A 25,305-nucleotide genomic window follows, 5' to 3' on the forward strand; every position below is an offset into this window, starting at 1 on the left:
AGGGCTACAGGCAGCCAGACACAACTTAGTGTAGACTGACACAGCTCTAATTTCAGGCAGCAGTAGGGATCCATCTGGAACTTGGCCAGAGTCAGGCTCAAGGCAGTGAAAAGCTCTTTTTGTTCTCAGACTGTTTTGTTGTTTTTTTTTCAAATAAAGTCTGCACACACTACCCAACCTGCTTTTCTAGCTATATCCCTGTTTAGACATATATAGGTAATTCTGCAGACCTTTCAGCCAACACATACCTCATGGCAGACACTTTGCCAGGGCACACACTGCAGGAAGCAAAGCTCCCTCAGCAGTTGCCACAGCCCTGCTCCCTGCAACATGCACACCAGAGGCCTTCCATGTTATGCAGCTGTCTTTCATTCCTTTTAGAACTGATCTGGAGAATGGATATGGGGAAGTGACACATTTCTGACTTAAATTTTGGTCTCTTTCAGTTTAGAGGCTGCGTGCAGCAAGTACATACTCAGACTTGACAAGCTGGAATTGCTCATGTACTGCTGTTTATATGTAGCAGAAGATGCTGCTTTGTAAAGTTACATGCACTATGAACGTATTTTACTTTTGAAATATTATTGTTTACAGGATTAGAAATAATAAAGTAATAGGAAGCCCAGTAGAAATAACAGAGCTTGTGTTTGAGTTTTCCTCTCCTAATGAGTAGATACTTATAATTTACTAACGCTGCGGTGATAATGAGGGTAAGCTGCCACAGTAAAGTAAGCTCTCCGACTTTCCAGCTAAGTGTTCCATTTGCTCAGGTAAGCAAGCTGGTTTCCATCTCAAGTGAATGCATAACTCTCTTCACAGGCTGCTCAGCACAGGAAGTTTGGTCTCTGAAGCTTCTCTGCAGACAATGTGCCAACAGGGTCTCGGTGAGACTCCTCCACACAGCCCAGAGATAACTGGAGTCTGGGATACAATGGGAGAATGGATAGCAGCTGTGAAGTGTTGGGGGACAGAGAGAACCCAGTGTGGGTGTCACACTGTGCAGGGAAGCCGGAGGTGGCCCTTGGCTCCTCCTCAGCTACCATTTTTCTCATCTCTCTGTTACACAGTGTCACTACAGCACCAGTTCCCCCAGCATATTTGAGAGGGCTGATACAGTGACAAGGCACAATATTGCTGAAGGTGCTAAATGCTGTCTGGTCAGTCTGGCATTGCCCTGCCACCCAGGCTAATAATATTTGTTTGTTTTCTCAAGCTGCACAACACACAAACTCAGACATGTTCTTAAAACTGACTTGGTCTCTGAAGACTTGAAGACTGCTGAACATCACTCCAGTGCCTACAGATGGACCTACTGATCTCTGATACTCTTGGCAAAAAAGACCTGCATCTCTGCTTTCCAAAGGCACCACATTTGTAGGTAAGAAATAGCCTAAACAGGGCCACAAAATGAAACATTTGAAGACTAAAGAGTGGTGGGATTGGAAGGACTTTTTGGGGTGAGTGTGGTGTCAGGAGAATACAACACGTGACATAGGCACAACTGGATCCTGTGTCTGTATGCTATTATACAGGATAATCTGGCTTTTCGCACAGATGTATTAGAGTTACTCTAAAAAAAAGATCACAATGTTTTTGTGTCCATGCTACTTCCCCTGTATTTTAGAAAGAAAATTAGTCTCTAATCTTATCTAGACAATACTTCTAAAATTTCCTTCTCATCGTGTCCAATCAGCATTCCTGTAATAAGTAATGCCTTGATATTAACTAAGTCTCTAAGGTATCTTTCCATGAAGTTTTCATAGCATGGGCTGATTTATTTAATTGATGAATAGCTTTGTATGTGCTTATTTTTAATCCTACTCATTTATCTTAGGAAGAATTGCTGTTTGTAATTATTCCAAAGACCTAATACCAATATTTTTAATGAAAATAATGAATGACATGGCTTTTAGCAAGCCTTTTAATGTTTGTAAAACAATACTCTAATTAGTCCGAATAAAATATTTACTCAGTTAATACAAAAGAGCTTGATATTTTACTTGATCTCACGTGACTACAATGAATCCAATAGGCTGAATTTCTCTTTGAAACACAAGACCACACACCTTTCTTTTAATCACACTCTCATACTTTAAAATGTGTAGAATACTCTTGAAGATGTCTACGTTACGAGTTAAATATTAAATACTACCAAAAAGACTCCTATATCATTTTATCTGCTCTATCATCTGCTGCATCCAACTGTTGTGGCACACTGAGAATATAAAGTGGAAGGTCTTTCTGCCAGGGGAGGTTTTTTTCCTAACTGGCAGAACATCTTCATTGTCCATTGCTAAGGTTCCTTGTGCTAATGCACTACAAAGAATGATTATTATTTAATGAATACCTGTAGTCTCCAGGATGGTTCACTGAGGTTATCATTGTCAGTTACATTTTCTAAGCTTATATTAAAAATTACAGGAATAGCTATTCCCTTGTTCACTAAAGAGGACAGAATATTTTACCACTAAAGCAAAGAGTGTGCATAGATACCATCCGTAGCTGCAGTCTCAAGAGTTCTTAAAAATAGCAAGGAATCCATCTCTGGGTGCCTGATCTTGGCCTGTGATTCAGAATTCATTTTTAGGCCCTTAAATAGGCAAAGGAGTTTATAAAAGCCCTTATTATCTAGTCATGTCACACAAGTCACTGTCTGCCAGTGGAATCCATCAGTCCCCTATCATTGGAGAAGAGTCATTTCTCTTGATCCAAGTTCACAGACTGTAGATGCCATTATTTTGATAACAGGCCTTCAGGTGTTTCCATTTTGACATCCAAAGCATTTCAAAAGACTTCTGAAGATTTTCAGGAAATATCCAAACCATCCACTCTCAAATATGAAGAGAGACCCACCTATTGCTTTCCATTCTCCCCATCTTTCCTCTTTTGATTATTTCAGAAAAATTTAGAGTGAGATTTGAATTGTCAAATTCTTTTTGACAAATGAGTTATTGATTTGAGATTGTAAACTACAATTTTAATCACTTAATTTTTGGCCAGTCTAATCAGTATTTTAGTTCATGAAATAAAATATTTTTTTTTACATTCCATGCTTCCAGGAAAACACCAAGAAAAAATGTTGTGAATGTCAACAAACTTTTTCCAAGTTTTTCATTAATCTGCTCTTCGCTATCCCACATTCTTCTTCCCAGCTCACTGTAAAGTTTCTTGAACAATAAGGAAATTTTTATCACTGCATTTGATATCTCTTTGACTAATCTCATAACAGATGCTTCTCTGAACAAGCAGTACCCTTTATATCCAGTATTTTAAAAAAATAATCAAGGGCACAGCACATTTATTGTTAGAATTTTATCTCTCTGTAGCATGCATGCAATGTACAACCAACTTTGAGCAAGAACTGAGGTGTTCTGGACATCAATGTGTACTGAAAACTGAGAAAAACAGTATGGAAGTTCTTTCAGCCTATGGAAAAGCATCAAGCAAATACTTCATTGTGAAAAAGCACTGGAAATTTTGCCTCAGATTTTTGGGAGCTTTTCTTCATTGGCTTCTGCTATTTAAACACAATGAGATTTCATATTATCTTGTCTATTAAACTAAATTTCACCTAAGTTTTGCTACTCTAAGCTTTGTGTTTAACTGCACCTTCCCATAAAAGCTCTCAAGTGGAAATACAGCTACTTGACTTTCTAGGTTACAAGAACTTCTTTCTCTCATTTCTATTAAAGGAGAAAAAGACTGAAAAGCTATAACTGTTCATCAAATTTATTGTGCTCGTAATCCCCTAAATTCCAATTTCACTGTTGTTTTTATTGGCTGAGAAACTTACTCAGGCTTTACTCATGAATTATGTATTTAAGAACTGAGTACAGACAGGATCTTATGATTAATAATTACAAATTAAGTTTTATACAAGAATCTCTTCCTGTATCACACTGGTAAATCTTTTGGCAACATAGTTTTGTATCTCTAGTATTAGTTTTTTATTTCTTTGGGGCCTGTATATCATTAATCAAAAAATAATTCAACATATCCTCACAACAAACTTGCAGTGACTCTGCTGCAGCCCTGTCCCCATAAACACACTTCCATGACTTCATTAGGCTAATGAGTGTACTTACAATTGTTCCAAAAGGGCTGTATCCTCTTCACTTTGAGTGCTTGCACAAATTTCTAACGTGACAAGTCTACAAAATTTAACACTGTGCCTAGACATACACACAAGCACACCCTGTACCCACAAGCAAAAGGTGGCAAAGAGGTGGAGAACAGTAATAGTCCTGAAGCCCTACAGCCTACTTAGCACTGGAATTTCTAGAGGAATAATTTTCTGAATGTAACCCAACACAGCCAACTTAGTCAAGTATGAGGTTGGACTCAGTAAGCTCTTCAGACAGCTGGTCACAAGCGATTCCTGTTCTGAATTATCCCCTGGGGCAGCATCCAGGTCTTGCAGGCTGCAGAAAAAGCCTGAAAACTTCTAACACGTGTTTACACTCAAACCCAAAGTACTGTGAGTGTTCTGATAAAAATGAAAAAAACGGCAAGCTCCTCAATCTGACAATGTTGAGTGGGAGTTCTACATGCTGGGTATCTCAACAGGTAAGAAGTAGTTCAGAAGTTACCATCTGAATGGTCAGACAATGGAAGCATCTTCTTTAAATATGTCAGATTTCACTCAACAGTCATCTTAGATTTAGTCTGCCTCTTTTCTCCAGGGAGTTTAAAATATTATAGCTCTGTAGAAACCTAGACGGCCAACCCTTGTACTATTCAAACAAGGAGTAAACACAGCAGTATGCTGTGCTCAAAATCAACTACAGTAGCTTAATGATTAACTGAAAAAACTGATTGATTATTTCATTATTTTATTTGCAAAATATTTTAGAATCCTAGAGCCTTTGGATATGTGGGAAAAAAAACCGAACACAAGTTTGATGGTATTTTCAATATTCTAATTTTATCATAATGATTTAAGGCATTTATGACAGCTTTAAACTACAAAAGCACATCTCCAACTTCCAGATCTATAAAAAGCAACTAAAATGTGTCTTATTGAATGTTAGGCACAAATCTATGACTTTTTTAAAAAGCTTTGAATATTAATGAACACTTTCCGAAAAATTGCTTAAAACTTTATGAAATGGTAATTCAAATCACAACATTAAAAAATTTGAGTTCCCTGTAATGATAAGAGTCCAAAAGATTTAGGATAGTTTTAAAAGAAACAGAAACACTGAGAGTAAAGCTTCTCTGATGCCACTCAGGATCAACTTATTCATAGATAACAAAATACCAGCCAAGAATGAGATTTGCACCTTTACTTCAGATTTCTTGCACATGAACTTCTTTCCACCTTATCAATGCAGCTACCAAAAGGCTTAGTGAGTGCAGTTGGATTGGAGTGTCTCACTGTAGTTCTGGCTGAAAACTTAATTGTTCGTGTCCATGTGTAGCAGCAAGTCATGCCTGCAGACTCGTGATAAATTTAACTGCAGAAGGGGAAAAAAACAGGGAATAGATAAAATATTAACCTCCATCTGTAAGAGTTAATGTGTCAAATTATATTACATGTATTCTGCATATAACTTAATTTTCTTTATACTTTAAATCAAATGGCCTGATCAAAAAGAGAAATACTCTACCTGCACTTCAAGCAATATGGGTCAGTTTAAACATGCTTAATGCGACCGTGTCCCTAGAAAATTTATTTCTGTCATTTAGATCAAAGGCATGTACTTGCAGCATTTTCTATGCCTGCTCTATAGATGCAGATATGTTATTTCCATAAGACCTGCTACAAATGCTATTGTAATTGCTCAGAAAGTACTAAAATCACAAAATTTAATTCTGTGAAAGAGTCTCTTTAATAAAATATTGCTGGTTTTCTCTTAAGACTGGGTCATTATTTATTCTTTTCATGCAGTTCATTTCAGAAGTTTCAAAGTGTTTAACAATAACAAAAAAATCAATTAAAAGCCCAAAGACAACACTGCAGTAACATGAAAAGAAATATAATAAAATTAAATGCAAATTTCTAAATTATTCAAATTAAAAGTTTTATAGGTATTCACAGTAATAAAAAATACTAAAAAGCCTTCAAAGGAAGAAAAAAAGACAACAGAGGGTTTGAAGACTGATATTTAGTTTAATATCTGTAATTAGTTTAATAATTTGGCAATACTTGTGCCTCACAGGATAATGGCAGTTGTCTACAGAAATTGCATATGCACTTGCTCAAAACTGCAGCTTTTCTTTTAACTATCTGTGCACCAACGTGCAGCTCCTTTATGCTGTATCTATTGAACACAGAAATATTTTGTGCTTTTTTGATGCACTTGATCTATAAGTCTCAAGGTAACTTAAACAATCGTAACACCCTGCAACAGGAAAATTATTTTTACTTTATAACTGGGGAAACTGGAGGATGAGATTCCCACCTTCAGACATTTCACATGTTCCTGAGTAAAAATCAGAGTGCCCAAAACCACAGAGGTGACAAATATCCACGGTTTGCAGTGATGTATGTAGGGTTTCCAAAGCCTCCCTGTGTCAGCAGCAGCAGTCCTGCTGCACTTACTCAGGTATGAACCTGAAGATCTTTGTTTTTGCTGCCTGACTGTATAAATGTTGGACTACATGGTTTAGTCCCTGGTTGGACTGCATGATTTATTCCCTGGTAACTTATTATGGCACTGTATCTAAAAACCCATGTTATGGAGAATTTGACGGTCGTTATTGTAACGCAAGCTGAGAATCTCACAGATGGTTTATTTGCCATCACTACTTCTCATGACAGCATCCCAGTTTTACAGAGTGAGAACCCACGAACAATGGCATAAAGACCTGAATGTAAATTCACCTGGATCAACATGTGGCGCTACCCCAGAGATAATGGAGAAATTAGCATAATGAGGCAAACAAATGCTTTAGAGTCATAACTTCCCCTCCAGTGCCTCTTGCAACGCTTCTTTTGCTCTGCTGAGTTCTAAAACCATCTCAGGGCTGCTGACAAGTGGGTGATAAAGAAAAAGAATAAAATGCTGTCAACAAATGTTGCCCATTCCTTTTTATGGTCTCCCCACACATGATCTGGGCTACAGAAAAGTAGAAACAGTCATGCTGGGTTAGAGTGAAATGGCTAAATCCTGCCTCCCACTGCAGACAGTAGCTGATGCTTAGGGGACATGGGAGAAACAAGGTAAGGACAGACTGGTCCTGCTTAGCAAACTGCTTTTGGCAGTCAGAAGGTTAAGGACTTCCTGAACTGCCTATCTGCCATTTATCTGGAACCAAATTCTACAATTTAATTACAACTTTATGAAAAAAATATTTCCTCCTGCTTGCTTTAGACCTGTTCCTTGAAAACAGAGAGGTAGGTTCTATTCTTTCCTAAGTAAATTGTTCACAGACAACTTTGTAATGACATGTTTTTATTGATCTCTCTCTGACCCTCTTTCTTGTACATTTTGTGTCCTCTGTTTCCTCAGAAGAAATACATCCTCATATATTTGGTAACATCCATCTCTAGTTAATACTTCTATTAGCCATAATACTCTGTCTCACCTTTAAACCAGGCATTAATAATCACAACTGATAATTACTATGATTAAGAAACAGTGACAGTCAAGTGAAAACATTTTTTCTCATTTCAAAAATGCTTAGTTTCCTAAAGGAAATGTCTGTGTATACTGTCAAAAATCCTGGTTCACCAGCACTACAACTATTCCGGTAAATTCAGGAGCCAAAACCATTCCTACTCACAAGAATTCATCTCTTTGCAGTTATTAAACCCTTAAAATTGCCCTTGTCACACCTTTGGTGCAGTGACCTGGTACTCTTTGGATAGCACCATCTGCAGTGCAGCACATTAGGTTAAGTGTGTTCCCCATGGGCATTTTGGATGCAGTCCTTCCACCTTTGGATGTTGGGAGTGTTTAATAGCATGGCCAGATGCCGCCTGGTGGCCCTGGGGCCAGTGAGCATGCCCTGGCACTGCTCATTGCTAACATGGATTTTAAAAAAAGCCCAAAACAACAAGGTTATGCAATGTACAGCACAAGGCATGCTTTACCTTCCAAGTCCACTCCTACTTATTTGAAGAGGTTATATATGATCAGCATAAGCCCACACAAACAAACCTCCAGATTTTGGATGTTCTTGAAGGTATGGGGATCCTACATCCTTCTGCAGCCATCTAGGTCAAAGCACATGCTATTCATAAATGTTTAACATAAAGAGAGTGAACCACAAAGTGAGAGCAGTATTCCTACAGCTCAGTCCACTGCCAGAATCATATTTTCCTCTGTTTTGTGCCTAAGGTGCCCTACAAATTTTTGGTCACAGTTGTTTGCGGTTTTTTAAATTAAAACAATTAAACTATTTAATCACAGTTTAGAAGCTCTACAGGTAGGATGCTTGTTCCTGTAACAAATAATATCTTATTTTTTAAAATTATTATAAAATAATTTATTAATTTCTTTTTTTTTTTCTTTTCCCAGAAAGGAGGTCAGAAATAACATATTTCTTCTATTTTAAAAATTAAAACCTTAAAAAAACCCCAACCCAAGCCCTTTCCTACATGTGGTCTTTCCAGGCAGCCCTTCATTAAAGATGTGCTTTAGCATGGCGTACTTCCTCACACTTCCTTGCTTAGTTGGTAAGGCTACCCAGCTGATCATCCAGGTTTTCAGCTGTTTCCTTAAAGCCACACAGCATTTCATGCAGCTGAACTGAGAGCTTGTTGAATAATGAGTTCTGCTATGGCATTGTGAGACTTCTCATCAATTATAATATTGACAGGTTTCATTGACAAACCTAACCACCTTCTTACTGAAACAGAGTTTATGCAATTTTTTTGTATTAGTGTGAACATTACTTCTACTATATTTTCACTCTTTCCTTTGTGTTTCTCCCATGCCCGTTGGTTTCTGTAGGGTTTGGCTGCTGCACTGCTCCAGAAAGTTCAAAAGGCTCCAATTTTGCTAAGCTCTGCAGAAAGGTGACTTGTTCAATTTAACTTTAGGTGAGATCCACCTCACTAACTTTGGATAGCTATGACATAGTCATCTGAATCTGCATAAGAAGGTCCCTGCTAAGTTTGTGGAGAGAAAAAGGCATTTTATAGGACAATATACTCCAGTCTCGTGAAATCACAAGAACCAGCTGAGATCTAGACTTTTAAACTCTAGCCATCTAAAATTAACTGAGCTAATTCTGTTTCACTTACATATTGTTTTAATACCACCTTCCTCAGAAGCACACAAGGAGAGCCAATTCTTTGATTGCCCTGAGAAACAACAGCGGAACAGCACTCGAGAGCGCAATGTGTTGTATTTTCCCAAGTGATTAGCAGTCCATGAGTGCCAACCTGCAAGTGCAAATCATATTCAATTACCATCAGTCTAGAGCAGAACATAAGGACATGATTGCTCACAGAGGTTTAGTGTGTAATTCTGTCTTTTTTTTCAATGATTTCTCCAGAACATACTATACACCCTATGAAAATCTTCCAGGCATTTAATTTATACTGTGGTCTAAAGAACAAAATTGTCCTCTTTGATGAGCTATGATCAAATACATTGTCAGCCTAAGACAGAATGAATTTCAACCAGCAGCGTGTTTCCTTGAGCCATGAAGGAGGAAGTGGCAATAAGAGACAGCAAGGTTTGTTATGTGCTGTGGTTCACTGTGTTCACATTCAATCAGTCATGTCCCTGCTCTGTGACTCAATTTACCCTTGTGTAGACAGAGAATTCATATTTTGTGAAAAAAAAAAAAAAACCAGCTGTGAAGTTTTGTGGCATAGAATCACACTTTGCTTTCAAATATACAGAAACTTCTGTTCGTTTCACATCTGGAACTGAAATCAAGAGTTCAGTCCTTGAGGTCCACGTAAATAATTTGAGACTCTCAGCTGGAAAAGGGCTAGGAAGGTGTGCATTAATATTTAAACTTGTTTTGCATGGCATTTTCTGGGACATGTTTTCTAATCATTGACATTATCCAAACATGCCACATTTCCTCTTTAGCAAGGTTTTACTGTGGGATTATCTTGATTGATGTGGATAACAGCATTGCTGTGAAGAGAGGTTTTTTATGCATGCACTTCAGTTTCTGTTAACAACTGTAAAGATTAGGGGTTTATACAACAGGTATTAACAGACTTTTCCTGTTATTAACAATTTAGGTCAGTATTTTGCTTTTTATTTTATGCATGAAGGTTTTATGATTATGTATTCCAAGTGATTCTGCTTTCTTGTTTGATTTATTGTTGAGCAAGCTTACTTAAGTCTTTGCTCACTTTTTAATATTTGAGGAATTCAAAAAGTCTGCAGACTCAAGGGGGGTCAATACATTATATCATACATTTAGGATGAATGCAAAATATATTTCCATTTTATTCTGTGTTACTAAAAACCTTACAAGTAAAGTCATCAACTTCATTAACATCACTGGTAAAATGATGATATATGCCACATCTTGGACATAACCCTCACCAGGGTCACAATGAGACTGTCACAGCTGTATGAACCGGGCTCTGTTCAAGGCTGTGAGTGGTACTGGGTGAGAGAAGGAAAGGAAGTGCCACTCAAATATATGAAATTACATATAATTCAAAGATTTAAAAAATGTTCTGCCTTGATTCCCAGCATATAATGTTCCTCCCTTGCCCATCTTCCCTCAAAAACCTCCGATAAGACTTTAATTTTTTTTTTTGTCAAAGAGGTCAGAAACCTTTGACATAATTTTCTTAAAGAAAATCTATGCCACATATATTTCTTATTATCTACAGATCTGAAAGTTAAACAGATATTTTTCTTCATGATGACAGAAACATCAGGGGGTTAAAATGGAAAAAACTTAGAGCAATAACATTGGGCTGAAATACATGCATTCACTGCACTTTGAAGCCTGTAGCTTCCAAAAAATTTGGTGTTTGCATAATAAAAGGAATGAATGTTCAAATGAGAAATTTTACATATAAATAGGTTTCTTACAAATCACATATGTATATAGCTTAAAAAGCATCCCAGAATCTTGATGGTTGTAAAATGTTTAGTTGTTGACCTCACTTCATTCTTCCTAAGGAGAAACAGATGTATGTAATTGAAATTATATGTGGCTTTAAAGTTGTGCCTAATTTATGGATTTTGATACATCTCTTTATATCTCTTCACTATTACACAAAAAAAGAGGATTTCTTTCTCCCTTTCCGTGTTTGGTGTTTTTGTTTGGTTTTTTTTTTTGTTTTGTTTTGTTTTGGTTTTTTTTTTTTTTTAGTTTTTTCATTTTTATGTATGTGTGTATTTTTTGAGTCTTGTCAATGCTATAGGAGAGGGTGTAATTTTGGCACAAATCTTTGCTCTGGGATGTGTATACATTGTGTACTCAGCCCAAACACAGGCTAATGACATCATCCACTATCTGGACAATCAACAAACCCAAAAATATAAATTACGCTACCCTCTATTATTTTTTGACTACTGCAAATCCAGTGAAGATCTCTGTCTCTCTCTCTGCCCATTGCCAGCCAGTGTGGGCAGTGGGAGTTCTGCCATGAGCCAGGTCGAGGCCAAGCCACCTGGTGGCTTTGGCAAAAATAAGTAACACAAATAGTAGGGAAATAGAAGCTCTTATAAGAAAATAATAAGTATTCCAGATTTAGGGTGCAAAATCTCAAGGAAAAGAACTAGCAATAGTTCCATGAGGTAAGATCAGTGGCATTTTAAATGTTTATCATTTTATCAAATAAAAGGTACAGCATCAGAAGCTAGCGCTGTTTGATGGCATCACACCGTGACATCAAGGAGAGCAGGATCTGGCTGACCTAAGCTGCTGTAACTGTCTTGCATCTCCTTTGAAATAACTAGGGTGGGAGGGTTCCCCTAATACTTTTGCAATTATTTCAGAAATAAGTTTCCTTTACATAAAAACAGCTGATGCAGAACCATTCCAATGTGTTCAGTTACAAGCAAAGTATATAACTTGCTTTTGTTTGGCAATTAATTAAAAATATAATTTCCTTTCACAATTTAAAGAACAATTAAATAATATACAAACAGCACAGTTCCTTTAAATAATAGACAAACAGCACAGTTCCTTTTAGACTCACCTGATAAAATTTCTTTAAAAACCACGTGATGGAAACACCTTTCCACAGGATTAAACCTCTCCTGTCACATTAACACTGGCCTAAGCTCTGTGGCATAAGTAATTTCAACAGCAAAGCCCTGCTTGGCAATATTACACAATACTTTCTGGAGCCCTTCCCTGCAGCCTACTGAGATAACACCATGGCAAGTCTCAGGATCTACTGTATAAGACGAGGTTAAACCTTCAGAAACCTTAATTAGTCTACTGAGCATTTGCAAATAGGTACATATACAGAGAGAAAAGAAAAAAAAAGCCTACCAAGTATAGGAGGAAACATAGTTAGCAGAATAAAGTACATTTCTCAAAAATTTGAGACAGAATTGGAAGTAACAAAAAACATTTGAACATCTAAGGTTATTTTTAGGCAACCCTATTCACAGTGGGGAATCACTGAGATTTTGCATGACTCAGACAGACAGTATACTCAAAAAATTATTATATTTACAAAAAGCCAACCAGCTTTCTTCCACTTTCCTTCTCAAAGAATGAAAAAAATTTAACCCATGTGTTCATAGACACACAATTCTGAGGTACAGTCACAAACTGCTTGGAGTTCTGTTCCGAAATGAATCTCCAAGCTTCTTGTCCCCTGAACCTTCTGGCAGGGAGGAAAAGGAGTTGGGACCAACAGAGCCAAGCCAACTCAAAGAGGAAGCCCTTACAAGCTGTTTGGGGCTGTTTTTCACACACTGCAAGCAGACAGAGCCATCTCAGGGCACCATGCAAAAATCCAGTGCCTGTCACCACAGGCTCACACGATGAAGCTACCTCTTCATGAGGAGCTGAACATTCCCAGTGCTGGTCTTCCTTACACTGCTGTCCTTCAAGGCCATTGGTCATGCGACTTCTGGAAAAACTCAAGCAGATAAATTATTCAAGGTCTTGTAATAAGATTTCTTCAACAAATGTAAGCAAGTGGCTTGTGGCTTCAGGTAAGAGGCTGCTCACCTGAAGAGGATGGGGAAATTATGCTAGAACAGAAGCACAAGGTTTAAATTAACTGTCACACAAAGGAAAACTGTCCAAACTGAGTGAAATGTCGATGTTAAACGGTGCAGTTCAGAAGACATTTAAAAATACCATGCCAGACACTAGGAGTGCCTGAAAAATGGTGAGAGGGGGTCTGAAAAGGAGACTGAAATCATGACAGTTGCCACTGGCTTCAAATCATTATGCCAGACCAGGCAGGTAACATTTTGCACTAACTTGTCTCAACAAAGGAATGGATGAAAAGAATAATGACTCTGTACAACCAATTATACCATTGTCTTTATGAAGTTTAGCTTCAAGAATATTTTCTGGAGCTAATTCTTGCAACTTTTTATGAGAGTATTACTTTAAGAGACATAGTGTGTCCTCACTGCATTTAAAAGGGAAAATATCTTCTGGATACATAAGTGCAGTAGAGAATTCTGCAAAAATTAAAATATCACCATGCTAAAATTATAATAATGCAAGTAATTTAATTCTCATGACCAAAAAACATTTCACCATACATTTCAAATATATTAAACTCTCAGACTGCAAACTGTATGTCTTTTTCTTTCTAAACTCAAGGAAATGGAAAATCAAGGCAATTCCACAAAATGTTCTACATTTTTCATCAAACAGCAATGCTATTCACATGCATCGCTTAAGAACAGAGACCTATAGGCCTTCCCATTTAAAAAGCATCAGGTTTATAGAACCACACTCCCTGCTGCAGATAGCAGCAAGAATCTAAAATTAAGAGATACAGAATAATTGATAATGTATGATGAGAATCATATGACAGCAAAAGTAAATATGTTTCATTTGTAGCAGAGGTGGCTGGATCTTATGCTGTGGTATTTTCCCAAGCTTCGATCATTTTCTCTAGGTTGCCTTGATTCTTGAGGCGATTTCTATCACTGTTACAGAAAGAAATGACAAGTGTCCACTGATTCTGACTATGACCCTTCTCTTTCTTGCCACGTTTTGAAGTCCCTTCTGTGAGGATCCTACCTACCATCTACTCCCCACAGAAATAAGGTGAAATATGACAGGAAAGATGCCTACATCTTCACCTACGTGAAGTGAGGCTCTCATTTCAGCCTGGAAAAAACTCTCCTGCTCAACTGCACTCTTATGCATTTGCAGACAAGGTTTTGGAAGAAAAGGTAAAATCTATCTCCTAAGTTTGGATTAATTATTTTTAAAGTAAACACTTCTTCCTCCAAAAGTAACTGTGGAGCAGTCACACTGAGTAACTCCCACCAAATAATAAAAAAGAAACAAAAGTCCCAATGACTACTTCATACAATCACTGAAATTTTAGGTTATAAAAGACCTCTAAGATTGAGTCCAACTGTCAGCCCAGCACTGCCAAGCACTGCCACTAAACCGTGTCCCCAAGTTCCACATCTACATGTCTTTTAAAAATCTCCAGGGATGGTGACTCAACCACTTCTTTTGGCAGCTTGTTCCGATGTCTGACAAGCCTTTCAGTGAAGACATTTTTCCTACTATCCAATCTAAACCTCTCCAGTGCAGCATGAGGCTGTTTCATCTCATCGTATCACTTGTCACCTGGTAGAAGAGACCAACCTACACCTCACCACAATCTCCTTTCAGGTAGTTGTAGACAGTGATCTGCTAATGTCAAAGTGGCTCCTTCTCATTTTCCCACAATATTTTAATAACTTTTAGCTCCACAATACTTTGCACAAAAAAGGAGCTCTCTGGCTTTGTGGCCCAACAATTAGAACATGTTGTTAGAGGCTCAGATACAAATCTAATCTCTCTCTGAACCAAATCAAGCATTTAGGAAAATACCTTAGACACAAAGTAATGAAGAATTGTGGGCTGGTGCCCCCTCAGTCTATTGGGTTTTTTTCTGTTGAGCACTTGGACTCATTAATACAGTAACCTGGGAATCCCCAGAATGTTCTTAGCATCAGGCTGTAAAGCAATTTTTTGTGCTGCTGATGAAAAGAGCTGCTTAAGCATTTTATACCTAGTGGAGATGTTCCAGGAGAAAAATACAACATTCTGTAATAGCATATAACTCCACAGTAAGGACATTTTCTTCTAAGTTAGGTGAGCGGGGAAAAAAGTCCATCTACTTAAAATCAGTAGAGACTTGAACTGTTTCAATATACATAAGAAAACTGCAGCACCTGTTTTGTGATAGTGTCTATATCATCCTGAAAATCTAGCTTTTGCTTTTATCTAAAATGTTATGGAATGCATTTTTTTTCGCTTGAAAAAAGCATCTTGCTTTGATTAGATGGAAAAAAAAGTGGAGGAGTAAAGAAAGATCTGTTTCTTGTCAACTGGAACCATTCTAATGTATTTATTTTTAAGTCGGTCACTGAACTGACAAATCAATTTATTATGTACCCCAAGTGCAAATCGCCTGCCCTGGAGTCAAAGCAAGTTGCACATATGCAGGCAAAATTTAGCCTTTGCTTCCTGAATACACCCCTCTCAGCTGCAGAATACCAACTGCAGGCTCCACTGGCTCCATGTCAGCCAATGCCAATGGGTAAACTAATAGGGAGAAGCTTCACAGAGATTAAGAGATTACAGTTTCTCTGTAAAATATAATTAAAAGAGAAGGAAGCTTAATTTCTCTAATTCCTAAAATGGAATAAATCAGAGAAAAATATCTTCTGTTTTTATCTTGATAAAAGTATTCATGAGTTTCACAAAGCATTGTATCACTACACACGTATTCCAACAACAAAGCAAATGTATCCATGAACAACAATTACTTTGCACTACACTAATTCAAACTCATATCTATTCTATATGGCTTTTTGTAATTTCATCTGACTTTCTAATTCAGTAACTGTACAGCAACTAGCAAGAGCAAGCTATGCAATAAAGAAGTAGAATTGTGGAATTTTCTGCAACCTAAAGCAGAACATAAATACCTGGAGCAGATTTACTACTTTGCCATTTACTGTGACAAGCCTGCACCTACAAAAAACTTATTGCTAGGTCCCTTCCTGATCATACGTAGGAAGAATTTTCTGCTTGCTATTTAAATCCTCTGTCAGTAACTGGCCGAAATTGGCATTCCTGTTTCTGAAGAAGACACGGATAGTTTCTGGATTAACCTTCTCTGAACACATCACGTTTAATAAGAGGAAGCAAGAGAAACAGCAAAGCAGTTCCTATCCATAGGGATACCACAAGGAGGTGGTATATACTGTGGCAGATCAGTTTGGATCTCTGCAAGGCTTTTGGAAAACCACTGATGCGTATTCTTGGAAAGCACTGCTTGAAATGGCCCCTAAAGCAACACAGCACACGCAAAACAAAAACCTACCTGCGGCTGTTCAGATAGCTTACCTCGCAGCTGATGTGGGCCTATGCAGGCAAGTTTACTTTGCATCTGACACGTGGTGCCGCAGAGGTGGAGTGCTCCCAGCTTTTCACCTCCCGGCAGGAAGAGTGTGAGGGCAGCCTCTGCCTCCACTCTGGCCTGGAGCACTTGATTTAGGGACCCAGTGGCCTAATTTAATTGCTACAACTGACTTGTAAAGCTGTTGCACAGTGTGCCTTCAGGAATTAAAAAGACATAAAGAACAAATGTGTTCATCTAGCCTAACAGCATCTATAGAATTCACCTAAAATCTGAGAAATTCTACATCAAACCAAAATATGCTGTTTCAATTGCTGTTTATTTTAGGAGGATATATAGGTGAAATTTAGGGTTCCAACAACAAACAACCACCACATTTAAAGACACAGTGTGCCAATGATGAATTAAGCTCATTAATAATTCATATCTTGTTTTTATCTGAATTTGTTCTCGCAAATGTGAAATTGACCCATTGCATTCACAATGTACTTTAATATCAACCATTCTTGCATGTGAACTGAAAAACAAATTATATAGAAATAAACAAAATAAATCAGAATATCACCATTTCTCTTTGGAACCATCTGTGTACTTCACAGTTCTTCACCTGGTTTTAAATGTGACATTTTATTAGCATTTAATCTGGCATTAGAAAAGGCATTATTTTCTAATCGCAGAAGAATTTTAAAATATCAGGAAGAAAACTCTTCTCAGCAAGAAATCAAAAATGATCCAACCACGGAGTCTGGAATCTGCACCTAGATGTAGGTTTGATTTCTCAGAAACTGGGAAGGTATGAACATGACTTGGGATGGTGGAGTGGCGGGTGGGGGTGTATTCAGCATCTCTATCATTGACAATCATGGCTGATTATGGATGGAAAATCATGGCCCATTATCACCTCGCACTTTTAACAGTCCTTTACACTCCCACTGCCACAAAGTCATTTGTCCTGCATTTGGCTAATAAAAAAGCCTTGGGAGATTCCTGTCTCTGCAAACAAAGAAACTCTCCCCAGGAAGAGGAACCACAAACCTGGCCCTGCTACTATGACCACTCTGCTCTCTGTGGTTTTCTCTTGGGCCATTTTTGCATTTGGCAACCCCCAGAGCACCCGCACCCCTGCTCTCACGTCCACCCCACCTTCCTCCTGCACCATCTTCCAATTCTCCCTCTTCCCCCACTCAACATGCCCTTTCCCTTTATGACCCCCCACTTTGACTCTTCATGACTAAAAATATCCTCCCAAAAAAATTCCATTAAAAAATTTTCAAAACTCTGTAAGCTCTGAAAAAGACCTCTCCCATGATGAAAAGAAAAGGAAAAGTAAGTACAAAAATCAAAGCCCACGTGTTCTGGTATAATAACAACAATCACTCTATCATTCTTTTTTGTTCCATCCCCTCCTTCATATTCTTTTTTACACTGTTTAGTTGGATATGATTACTTTGTCTTCATACAGTATGTGGGCAGTTCTACAAATCTGCAAAAACACAATTTTTAATATCAATAACTATATTGATTAAATGTATTAGCAAGGATATGATACATAACACATCTTTTGACTTTTATCTCCATCCCAGTGTTAACCGCCATCCTGTACATATCCTACTAAAAAAATCTCTTGAAAGATTCAACAAGATGCAAGACTGAATGAACAACTCCTCAAAGGTTTTAAATCAATTAATGTAATTCAATTTCAGGGTTTAATTTTATGGTAAATTTAAATTCTATCATAAAGAATGTTAAACTCTATACCTCTTTTTTCGCCTCATGCTTCTATCAGTAATAAAAATCTGGTTTTCATAACAAGTAATTAGGAACAGATCATACTCATTCAAAACATTTTATCTGTGGTGGGAAAAGATGTTGTTCACACAAAAAAAAACCCAAAACCCCCATCATTTTAGTAAAAAGCACAAAGAAATCAAGGTCCTCACATGACATTGCTATACTTAGGTTAGACTTCATTAAGTTACAATAGTCCCCTATTTGCTGCTACAGCAGCAAAATCCAAACAACTAAATAACCACACTTGGAGAATCCTTTGGCATAAATATATAAAAATGAAAGAACAGACCAAAAAATTCCTTTCTTCCAGTCTGGCTGATACCAGCCAGTCTCGGAGCTGGATCAGTTGTTGGAGCTGAGTGGCTGGAGCACCTGGCCTCCCACCAGGGAGTGCAGAGCCCACGGATGGTGCTCCAGCGTTCAGTGCAGCTAATGCTAGAGCTCCAGCAATCAAATAAAGTCGGCAGGAAACCCATCAGATGGGCAGTTCACGGCAAAACCCTAGAGGGTTGCAAGAATGGAAAGGCAGCAGGGGGGGAAAACAAACAAGAGATGCTAAAACTGCAAACAACCGGAAAAAACAGTAGCAACAGAGAAGAGCAGTTTAAGAAACAAACGTAAAACTGAACCACATAACACTTTATTAGCAAGACAAAGCACGGAGAGCTTCAGGCACCCTGAAAGGCAAGCAGGAGTTAGTGATGGATTTCAAACACTTGGTTCCAAAATAAAATTAATTCAGCAAATAAAAATTATCCTTTGGAAGGAGACTTTCTTTTTTCCTTTATCACCTGTTTTGTATTTGTCCTAGTACTATCTGATAGAGATTGAAAATTCTGAAAATCATTCTAAGAAGAGAACATGACAGAATGACAACCCAGCTGGTGAGCAGAACTAGCCTGCTCAGCAAAGAACCATTTGAGTTTATTAATAAGCATCCAGAATAGAAGTGTGACTTCACAAAAAACCTCTGTCTTAAGTAAGAAGTGACCAATATTACCTCTTTCAAGATAAAGGAGAGGTTGTCCTTGTTTTTTTAATTAGGATACAGGTTGAGGTACCTCTTATTTGACCCTACAAAACAGCTCATAAACAGTGAGAACACTCTTCCACTCTTCCAGGCTGCTTGAATTATTTCCTATGGTCAGGGAATTCAACTCCATATTCTTATCTGTCTTTAAAGAGGTGGGTTACCATACCCATCAGGACATTCCTCACACTCCTCATGGAGGCTATGAGGTTACAGAGGACAATGCTAAACTGGAGAATTCTGCAGCATATGAGCCACCTTAGCTGGGAAGAGAAGTTCAAATCCCTGTGTCAAAATCTGACATCAGGGCTGAATCTGTCCTTAGCATGGAAAATGGAGGCCTCAGGTGACTACAAACCACTAAGCCTCATGTTCACATGTATTTTCTCTCTGGCTCACTGAACCATAAATTATTTTCTGCCTAAAATAACCAAGGTCACGGAAACTCCTTGTATGTGAGAAGAGATTCTGAACCAGTTCAGACCTCAAGGAGAGTGGGCGAGTGCCTCAACTGTAAAGCAAATACACACACAGAGATTTTGTGTCAGCAGCCCTTCAGCTCCCTGCTGTGCATGCAATAAACTATCTCTTGGGTTGGGGAAAGGGTCTGTTTGTTTGGTTTTTTAAATTGACCTCTATTCTTGAGCCAAGTCAGGTAGAGCACGAGGAGAGGGCATGGTGCTCTGTTTCTTCCTGTCCCCATTCCATCTCCTCCATGAAGTACAGCAGAGATAGTCATTTCATTCTGTACACACATGAACAGCCACACCCACCCTCTTCTGCAAGCAATGAATAAACAGAGGGACAGCCAAAATGAAGTGGAATTGGTGCTGGCCTTTGACTTCAGAGTTGGCGTTTGCTCCTTCCCTCTCAGAACAGTTAAGTCTTTATGATGGCAGAGTCTGAACAGGTATCTGGGATCTGAAAGAGACACTTCCCACATGGCAGAATTTGCCAAGTAGCTCCTCACCTTTCATATCAAACTTAGAATGTTTACATCAAATCTGTAGGTTCTACCATTCTTGGCAACATAGGAAGGTTCAATAAGGAGGTCTCTAATCAGTTAAAATATGAAACCTGATCACATCGTTGCAATTTCAGTGAGTACATTAATCAGAATTTAGTGTCTTTCCTCAAATCTTTTCTGGCACCTGTAGGAGAATAGGAATTGTTAAGAACAGAGAGCAAATATCACTTCTGCATATTCCAAGACAAGCAGTGCCCTGTGGGAATTCAAAGAGTGCTGCCATGCAGCCTGAATGATGGCTCCTTGAGGAAGAACAACTAAAAAAATTCCCAAACTCTGCAATTAGCCACGTTATAGTGACTGTTCTGCCTGATTCTTTCTGCATTTCTGCATATGCTTATGGAATACAGACATTCCACTATCTGCTTCAAAAAATTACCTGTTAGTAGTGGTTACTCACTAACAAACAGCCAAGATATGTGATTAAAAAAAAATTCATCGTGGCATCAACTCTCTTTAAAAGGAAAAGGAGGGGTGGGAAGAGGAAGAGAGGGATAGAGAGAGATGCTGTAAGTTCAGAAGCAAAACACTGTTATTATTCTGAAGCAGGAATGACATCCTTGCATTAACACAGCACGAAATCATGGTAGCAATTTTCATGCTGTATTATTTTGTTTTTGTCAGGTCACTGATTTTCAATTTCATCAATACTATATAAATCTAAGGAAGATAATATAATAAGAAGCATCCACTCGGAGTCCAATACTGAAGCAAGAACATGTTGCCTTTTCTGTGAATTTAAACCAGCCAATATACACAGAGAAAATATGTGTTATTTTTGCCCCCAAATAACATAAATACACCAAACTCAGAGGTTACACAAAAGACAATATACCCAAGGAAACCTGATACAATACTAACTGTACGTTACTACAGTTTACAAGCTGATCTGTACCTTCCTCTAACATGCAAAATAGACAGAGTATAAAGCCAAAAAGCTACAGTGGGCTTTGTTTACACTGATCTGAACCCATGTTCTTGAGCTTTTTCCAAGCACTATTCATTTAAAGCGAAATAACTGCTTAAATTATCCCAGATTTAGCTCACTGATTCTCATCACCCAGCTGTCCTTCTGTGTTTTGACTGTATCATTACAACTGATCTGAGGTCTCCTAAAACACAAGTTATGGCAAGATACAGAAATAAGAGCGAGACACATGCTATTTTCAAAGCAAGCCTGCCAAGCCTTCACCCATGGGGATGTCACTCCAGGAAGTAAAGCTCACAGAAGTGCATTTGGGTAGCAGAGAAGTCCCTAGAGATCCACCTCTCCATTTGGAAACATTTATGAGGTACTTTGCCTAGAGAAGGGAAGAAGGGAGAACAAAATCCAAGGAGCTATCACATACAAAACATCCAATGGGCTTGGAGTTTGGCAGCTTGACCATGAAGTATGTCAGTATCTGCTTCTCTAATTCACAGCTGCTCCACCAGGTTCTAAACCCCTGAGCACCTTATCTGAGCCTCTGCATACCCCCTCAACCTGAGAAACTTTCCTATGAACGAGGCACCAAACTTTCAGGTGTCCTCTCCAGCATACACCTGTGCAAGATCAGAGATAATTTTCCAAATAGAAATGTGTAACTTCTTTCTTCAGAGGGGACTGAAAGCCCCTAAATGCTTTCCACAGTGGAGGAAAGGGGCAGCAGGGAGATGGACACAAACAGTCCTACTCCCTTTATTATCCAGTTTTATCCATTGCAGGAATATCCCTCACTGACACTGAGTCCATGAAGAAAGTTACCTGCTGCTCTCATTCCCCAGTACTTTTCTGAAGGCTCTGAAGAAATCCAAGTAGTTTGGCTGGCAGGGACATAATGCTCAGCCTGGTCAAGCCCTAGTCTGGATGGGCAAGGAACAAGAGGTGCTGCACAGCACACCCATCCCGTAGTTAACACAGGCTCCTGTGAGGGCAACACTACCTCTACCTTCTTTGTAAGAGTTGAAACATGAGCAATTGCTGTGATATCCCCCCCCCATTGTCCTACAAATAATGGCAGCCATATGTTTCCCTATTAAAACGCTGCGGGAGTAAATTAGATATTCCATGATTTCTTTATAAAACTGGATCCTTCCCATCGCTATTTGAAAATAATTAGTCCTTCTTCAACACTGAATGATTAAAATGTAACTAACACCACACTTCTTTCACATGATCAATGTTGGTACAATGAATAGCACATGAATTAATAATGTCTAGGCAGTTTTTCTAATTGTTTCCTAATGTTCTGTTATTATATATTCATTTGATATTCACTGCAATGCTAGTGATCACCATTTTTTAATTTGTACCACAAAAATCACAAAATTTGCCTTTTCTTGCTGCAAAAGGATTAAAAGAATGAAGTACAGTCACCTGATTTCTGTCAGGTGAAGTCCCAGGTGACTGGAAAAGAGGAAGCACTGTACCCATCTTTAAAAAGGGTAGAAAGGAGGATGTTGGGAGCTACCGACCTGTCAGCCTCACCTCTGGGCCTGGAAGGATCATGGACCAGACCCTGCCAGAAGCTCTGCTAAGGCACATGGAGGGCAGGGAGGTGGTTCAGGACATCCAGCACGGCTTCACCAAGGGCAAGTCCTGCCTGACCAACCCAGAGGCCTTCTATGATGGGGTGATTCCATAAGTGGACAAAGGAAGGGCTATAGATGTCATTTATCTGGACTTCTGTAAAGCCTGTGACACGGTCTCCCACAATATCACCCTTCTCTCTAAACTGGAGGGAGATGGATTTGATGGATGGTCTGCTAGATGGGTAAGAAAGCGGATGGACGGTCACATCCAGAGGGTTGTGATCAACAGCTCAGAGTCCCAGAGAACATCGGTGACAAGTGGTGTCCATCAGGGGTCTATGCTGGGACCAGTGTCATTCAATACCTTCATTAATTACACAAAGGGATCGAGGGCACCCTCAGCAGGTGACACCAAGCTAAGGGGTCTGGTTTATACCTCTGAAGGATGGGATGTCTTCCAGAAGAACCTGGAAACGCTCAGGAATTGGCCCATCTGTAATTCCCATTGGGAGTCTTATGAGGTTTAACAAGACCAAGTGCAAGGTGCTGCACCTGGGTCACAGCAACCCCCTGTATCAATCCAGGCTGGGGGATGAACAGATGGAGAGCAGCCCTGCCCAGGAGGACTCGGGGGTGCTGGTGGAGGAGAGGCTGGACATGCCCTGGCCATGGGCACTCACAGCCCAGAAAGCCAAACATGTCCTGGGCTGCATCCAGAGCTCCGTGGGCAGCAGATCCCAAATCTGTTACTGACTCTGTTATTGTCACTGAAGGGTAAACATCTCTCTTTGACCCTCTCTCCTGTCAGCCAGCCAGTACATGGTATGTCACCAAGAGAGATTAAATTACTATTTTTAATAAAAATGGACAGCTATACTACCTGACATCATCATGACCAGTCCCCACAGAATCCTATGTGCCCTGTGATTGCAATCATTTTTATTCTGAGTAAAAAAAAAAAAAAAAAAAAAAAAAAATTAAAAAAAAAAAATCACATCAATTCCAATGCATCTTTTTACAAGCATGTAAGTCCCTAGAAGGTGACTTTTTTCTACCTCCTATGGTGTCCAAAATTTTCAGGTGGCATCAGCCTTCTTATTATGAGCTGCCTTTCTTTGTCTGTATTCAGGCTCTGAAGTATGAAGAGAAAATCAGGTTAGATTGTTCATGAATTACAAACTTGTCTTTAAACAAAACAAAACATTCTAATAACACATATTACTAAGCCACAAACTTAGGAGGAAAAAATTAAAAGCATTGTGTAGAAACACATTCTTTAAAAGGAGGGCACCTGAATGTAATAAAAGTAACAAATGTGATATCCAGAGGAGTGTGTACAGTACTTGTTTTGTTTGTTATTAGGCTTTGTTTGGCTTGATCATAACTCCCAGCACAAAATCTACTAAGACAGATCACTCAAGACAATACCACAGACTATTTTCTTTATCACAAATAAAACATCCAATTTTTGTGGAAAAGCTCAAATAAATATAAAACATGAAATGGGATGACTCCAGGCTTTGTTTTGTGCTGTTGTCCATATCTTCAAAATACCTTATCAAACAAAATTTTAAAAAGTGCTTACGTCAATATTTTATTGAAATTCTTTCAGAGAAGACTTATATACATTATATTTTCAAGATGAGATGCAGACTATTTTACTTGCAGCAGAGAGCAATATATTGGATAATAGCTGACATTTGACTCCCAGGGTTTTTCTTTTATGAATCAAAATTCATTTATGGATAGTAAAGTAGAAGAGTGTGGCTAAGAAATCGATAAAAATGTTCTGTATTCTAGTTATGGAACATAGAGATAACCTTAAATCAACATTAAAGATGCTGGCCTGTGTAAACATTGACAAAGCCAAAGGAATTATTTTAAATAATAGACTTCAACAAGCAGGTATCAACAAGCTCTGTTAGTGGAGATTGCTGCCATCATTTATGATGGTTCTAATTTATTCAGCATGTGGAAATGATCAGTGGCATGCAGATGATGGCGTAATTTAGAAAAAAAATTCAAACTATATGACAATGGTCATCTTTCCTCTAACAGCTCTAAAATAAAAAAAAAAAACAAAACACCAACACCCTCTCTTTTAAATACATAACATTTATTTACTGGCTCATTCCAGCTCCATGCCAGTTGCCAAAGACAGTTTTGTTTTTATTTTCCTCGTTGGCAATGAATACGCTGAAATTACACTACTGAGCACACATAGCCCATGCACTGATAAATCAGCAAAGTCCATAAAATGAGTAGAACAAAGACCTCATATTTCCTGACTGTCCAAAAGATGGCTGCTATTGGAAATTACTGTTTGTGTTCAAAGAGCAAAACACCACAACAGCAGAGAGGGATAAGGATATGAGCTGTCTGCTCTGTACATGCACAAATAAGCCCATCTCCCCAGCTTGGAAAGAGAACTGACCCAACTGATCCAAGCAAAGGGGTAAAACAGAAGAAGGGGATGAAACAGTTTTTACAAACAGG

The 25,305-nt window shown here is 38.5% G+C and overlaps 1 long non-coding RNA gene across 2 annotated transcripts in view; it reads right to left on the minus strand.

Annotated features, from left to right (window-relative positions):
* The window catches only part of LOC116444545, a 46,771-nt gene extending 23,397 nt beyond the window's left edge, over positions 1-23,374 (minus strand). The window contains exons 1-3 of one of the 2 annotated variants that reach the window (XR_004240378.1): positions 12,889-23,374; positions 9,194-9,334; positions 5,283-5,456 (exon numbers count right to left, since the gene is read on the minus strand). This is a non-coding gene — a long non-coding RNA (uncharacterized LOC116444545). Of the gene's footprint in view, positions 1-4,905; positions 5,457-9,193; positions 9,335-12,888 lie in introns of those variants that run through there. The other variant, XR_004240377.1, reaches the window with a different exon arrangement.
* Between the last annotated feature and the right edge of the window lie 1,931 nt (positions 23,375-25,305).

This window comes from Corvus moneduloides, chromosome 5, assembly GCF_009650955.1.
Source record: "Corvus moneduloides isolate bCorMon1 chromosome 5, bCorMon1.pri, whole genome shotgun sequence".
NCBI classification, from domain to species: Eukaryota; Metazoa; Chordata; class Aves; order Passeriformes; family Corvidae; genus Corvus; species Corvus moneduloides.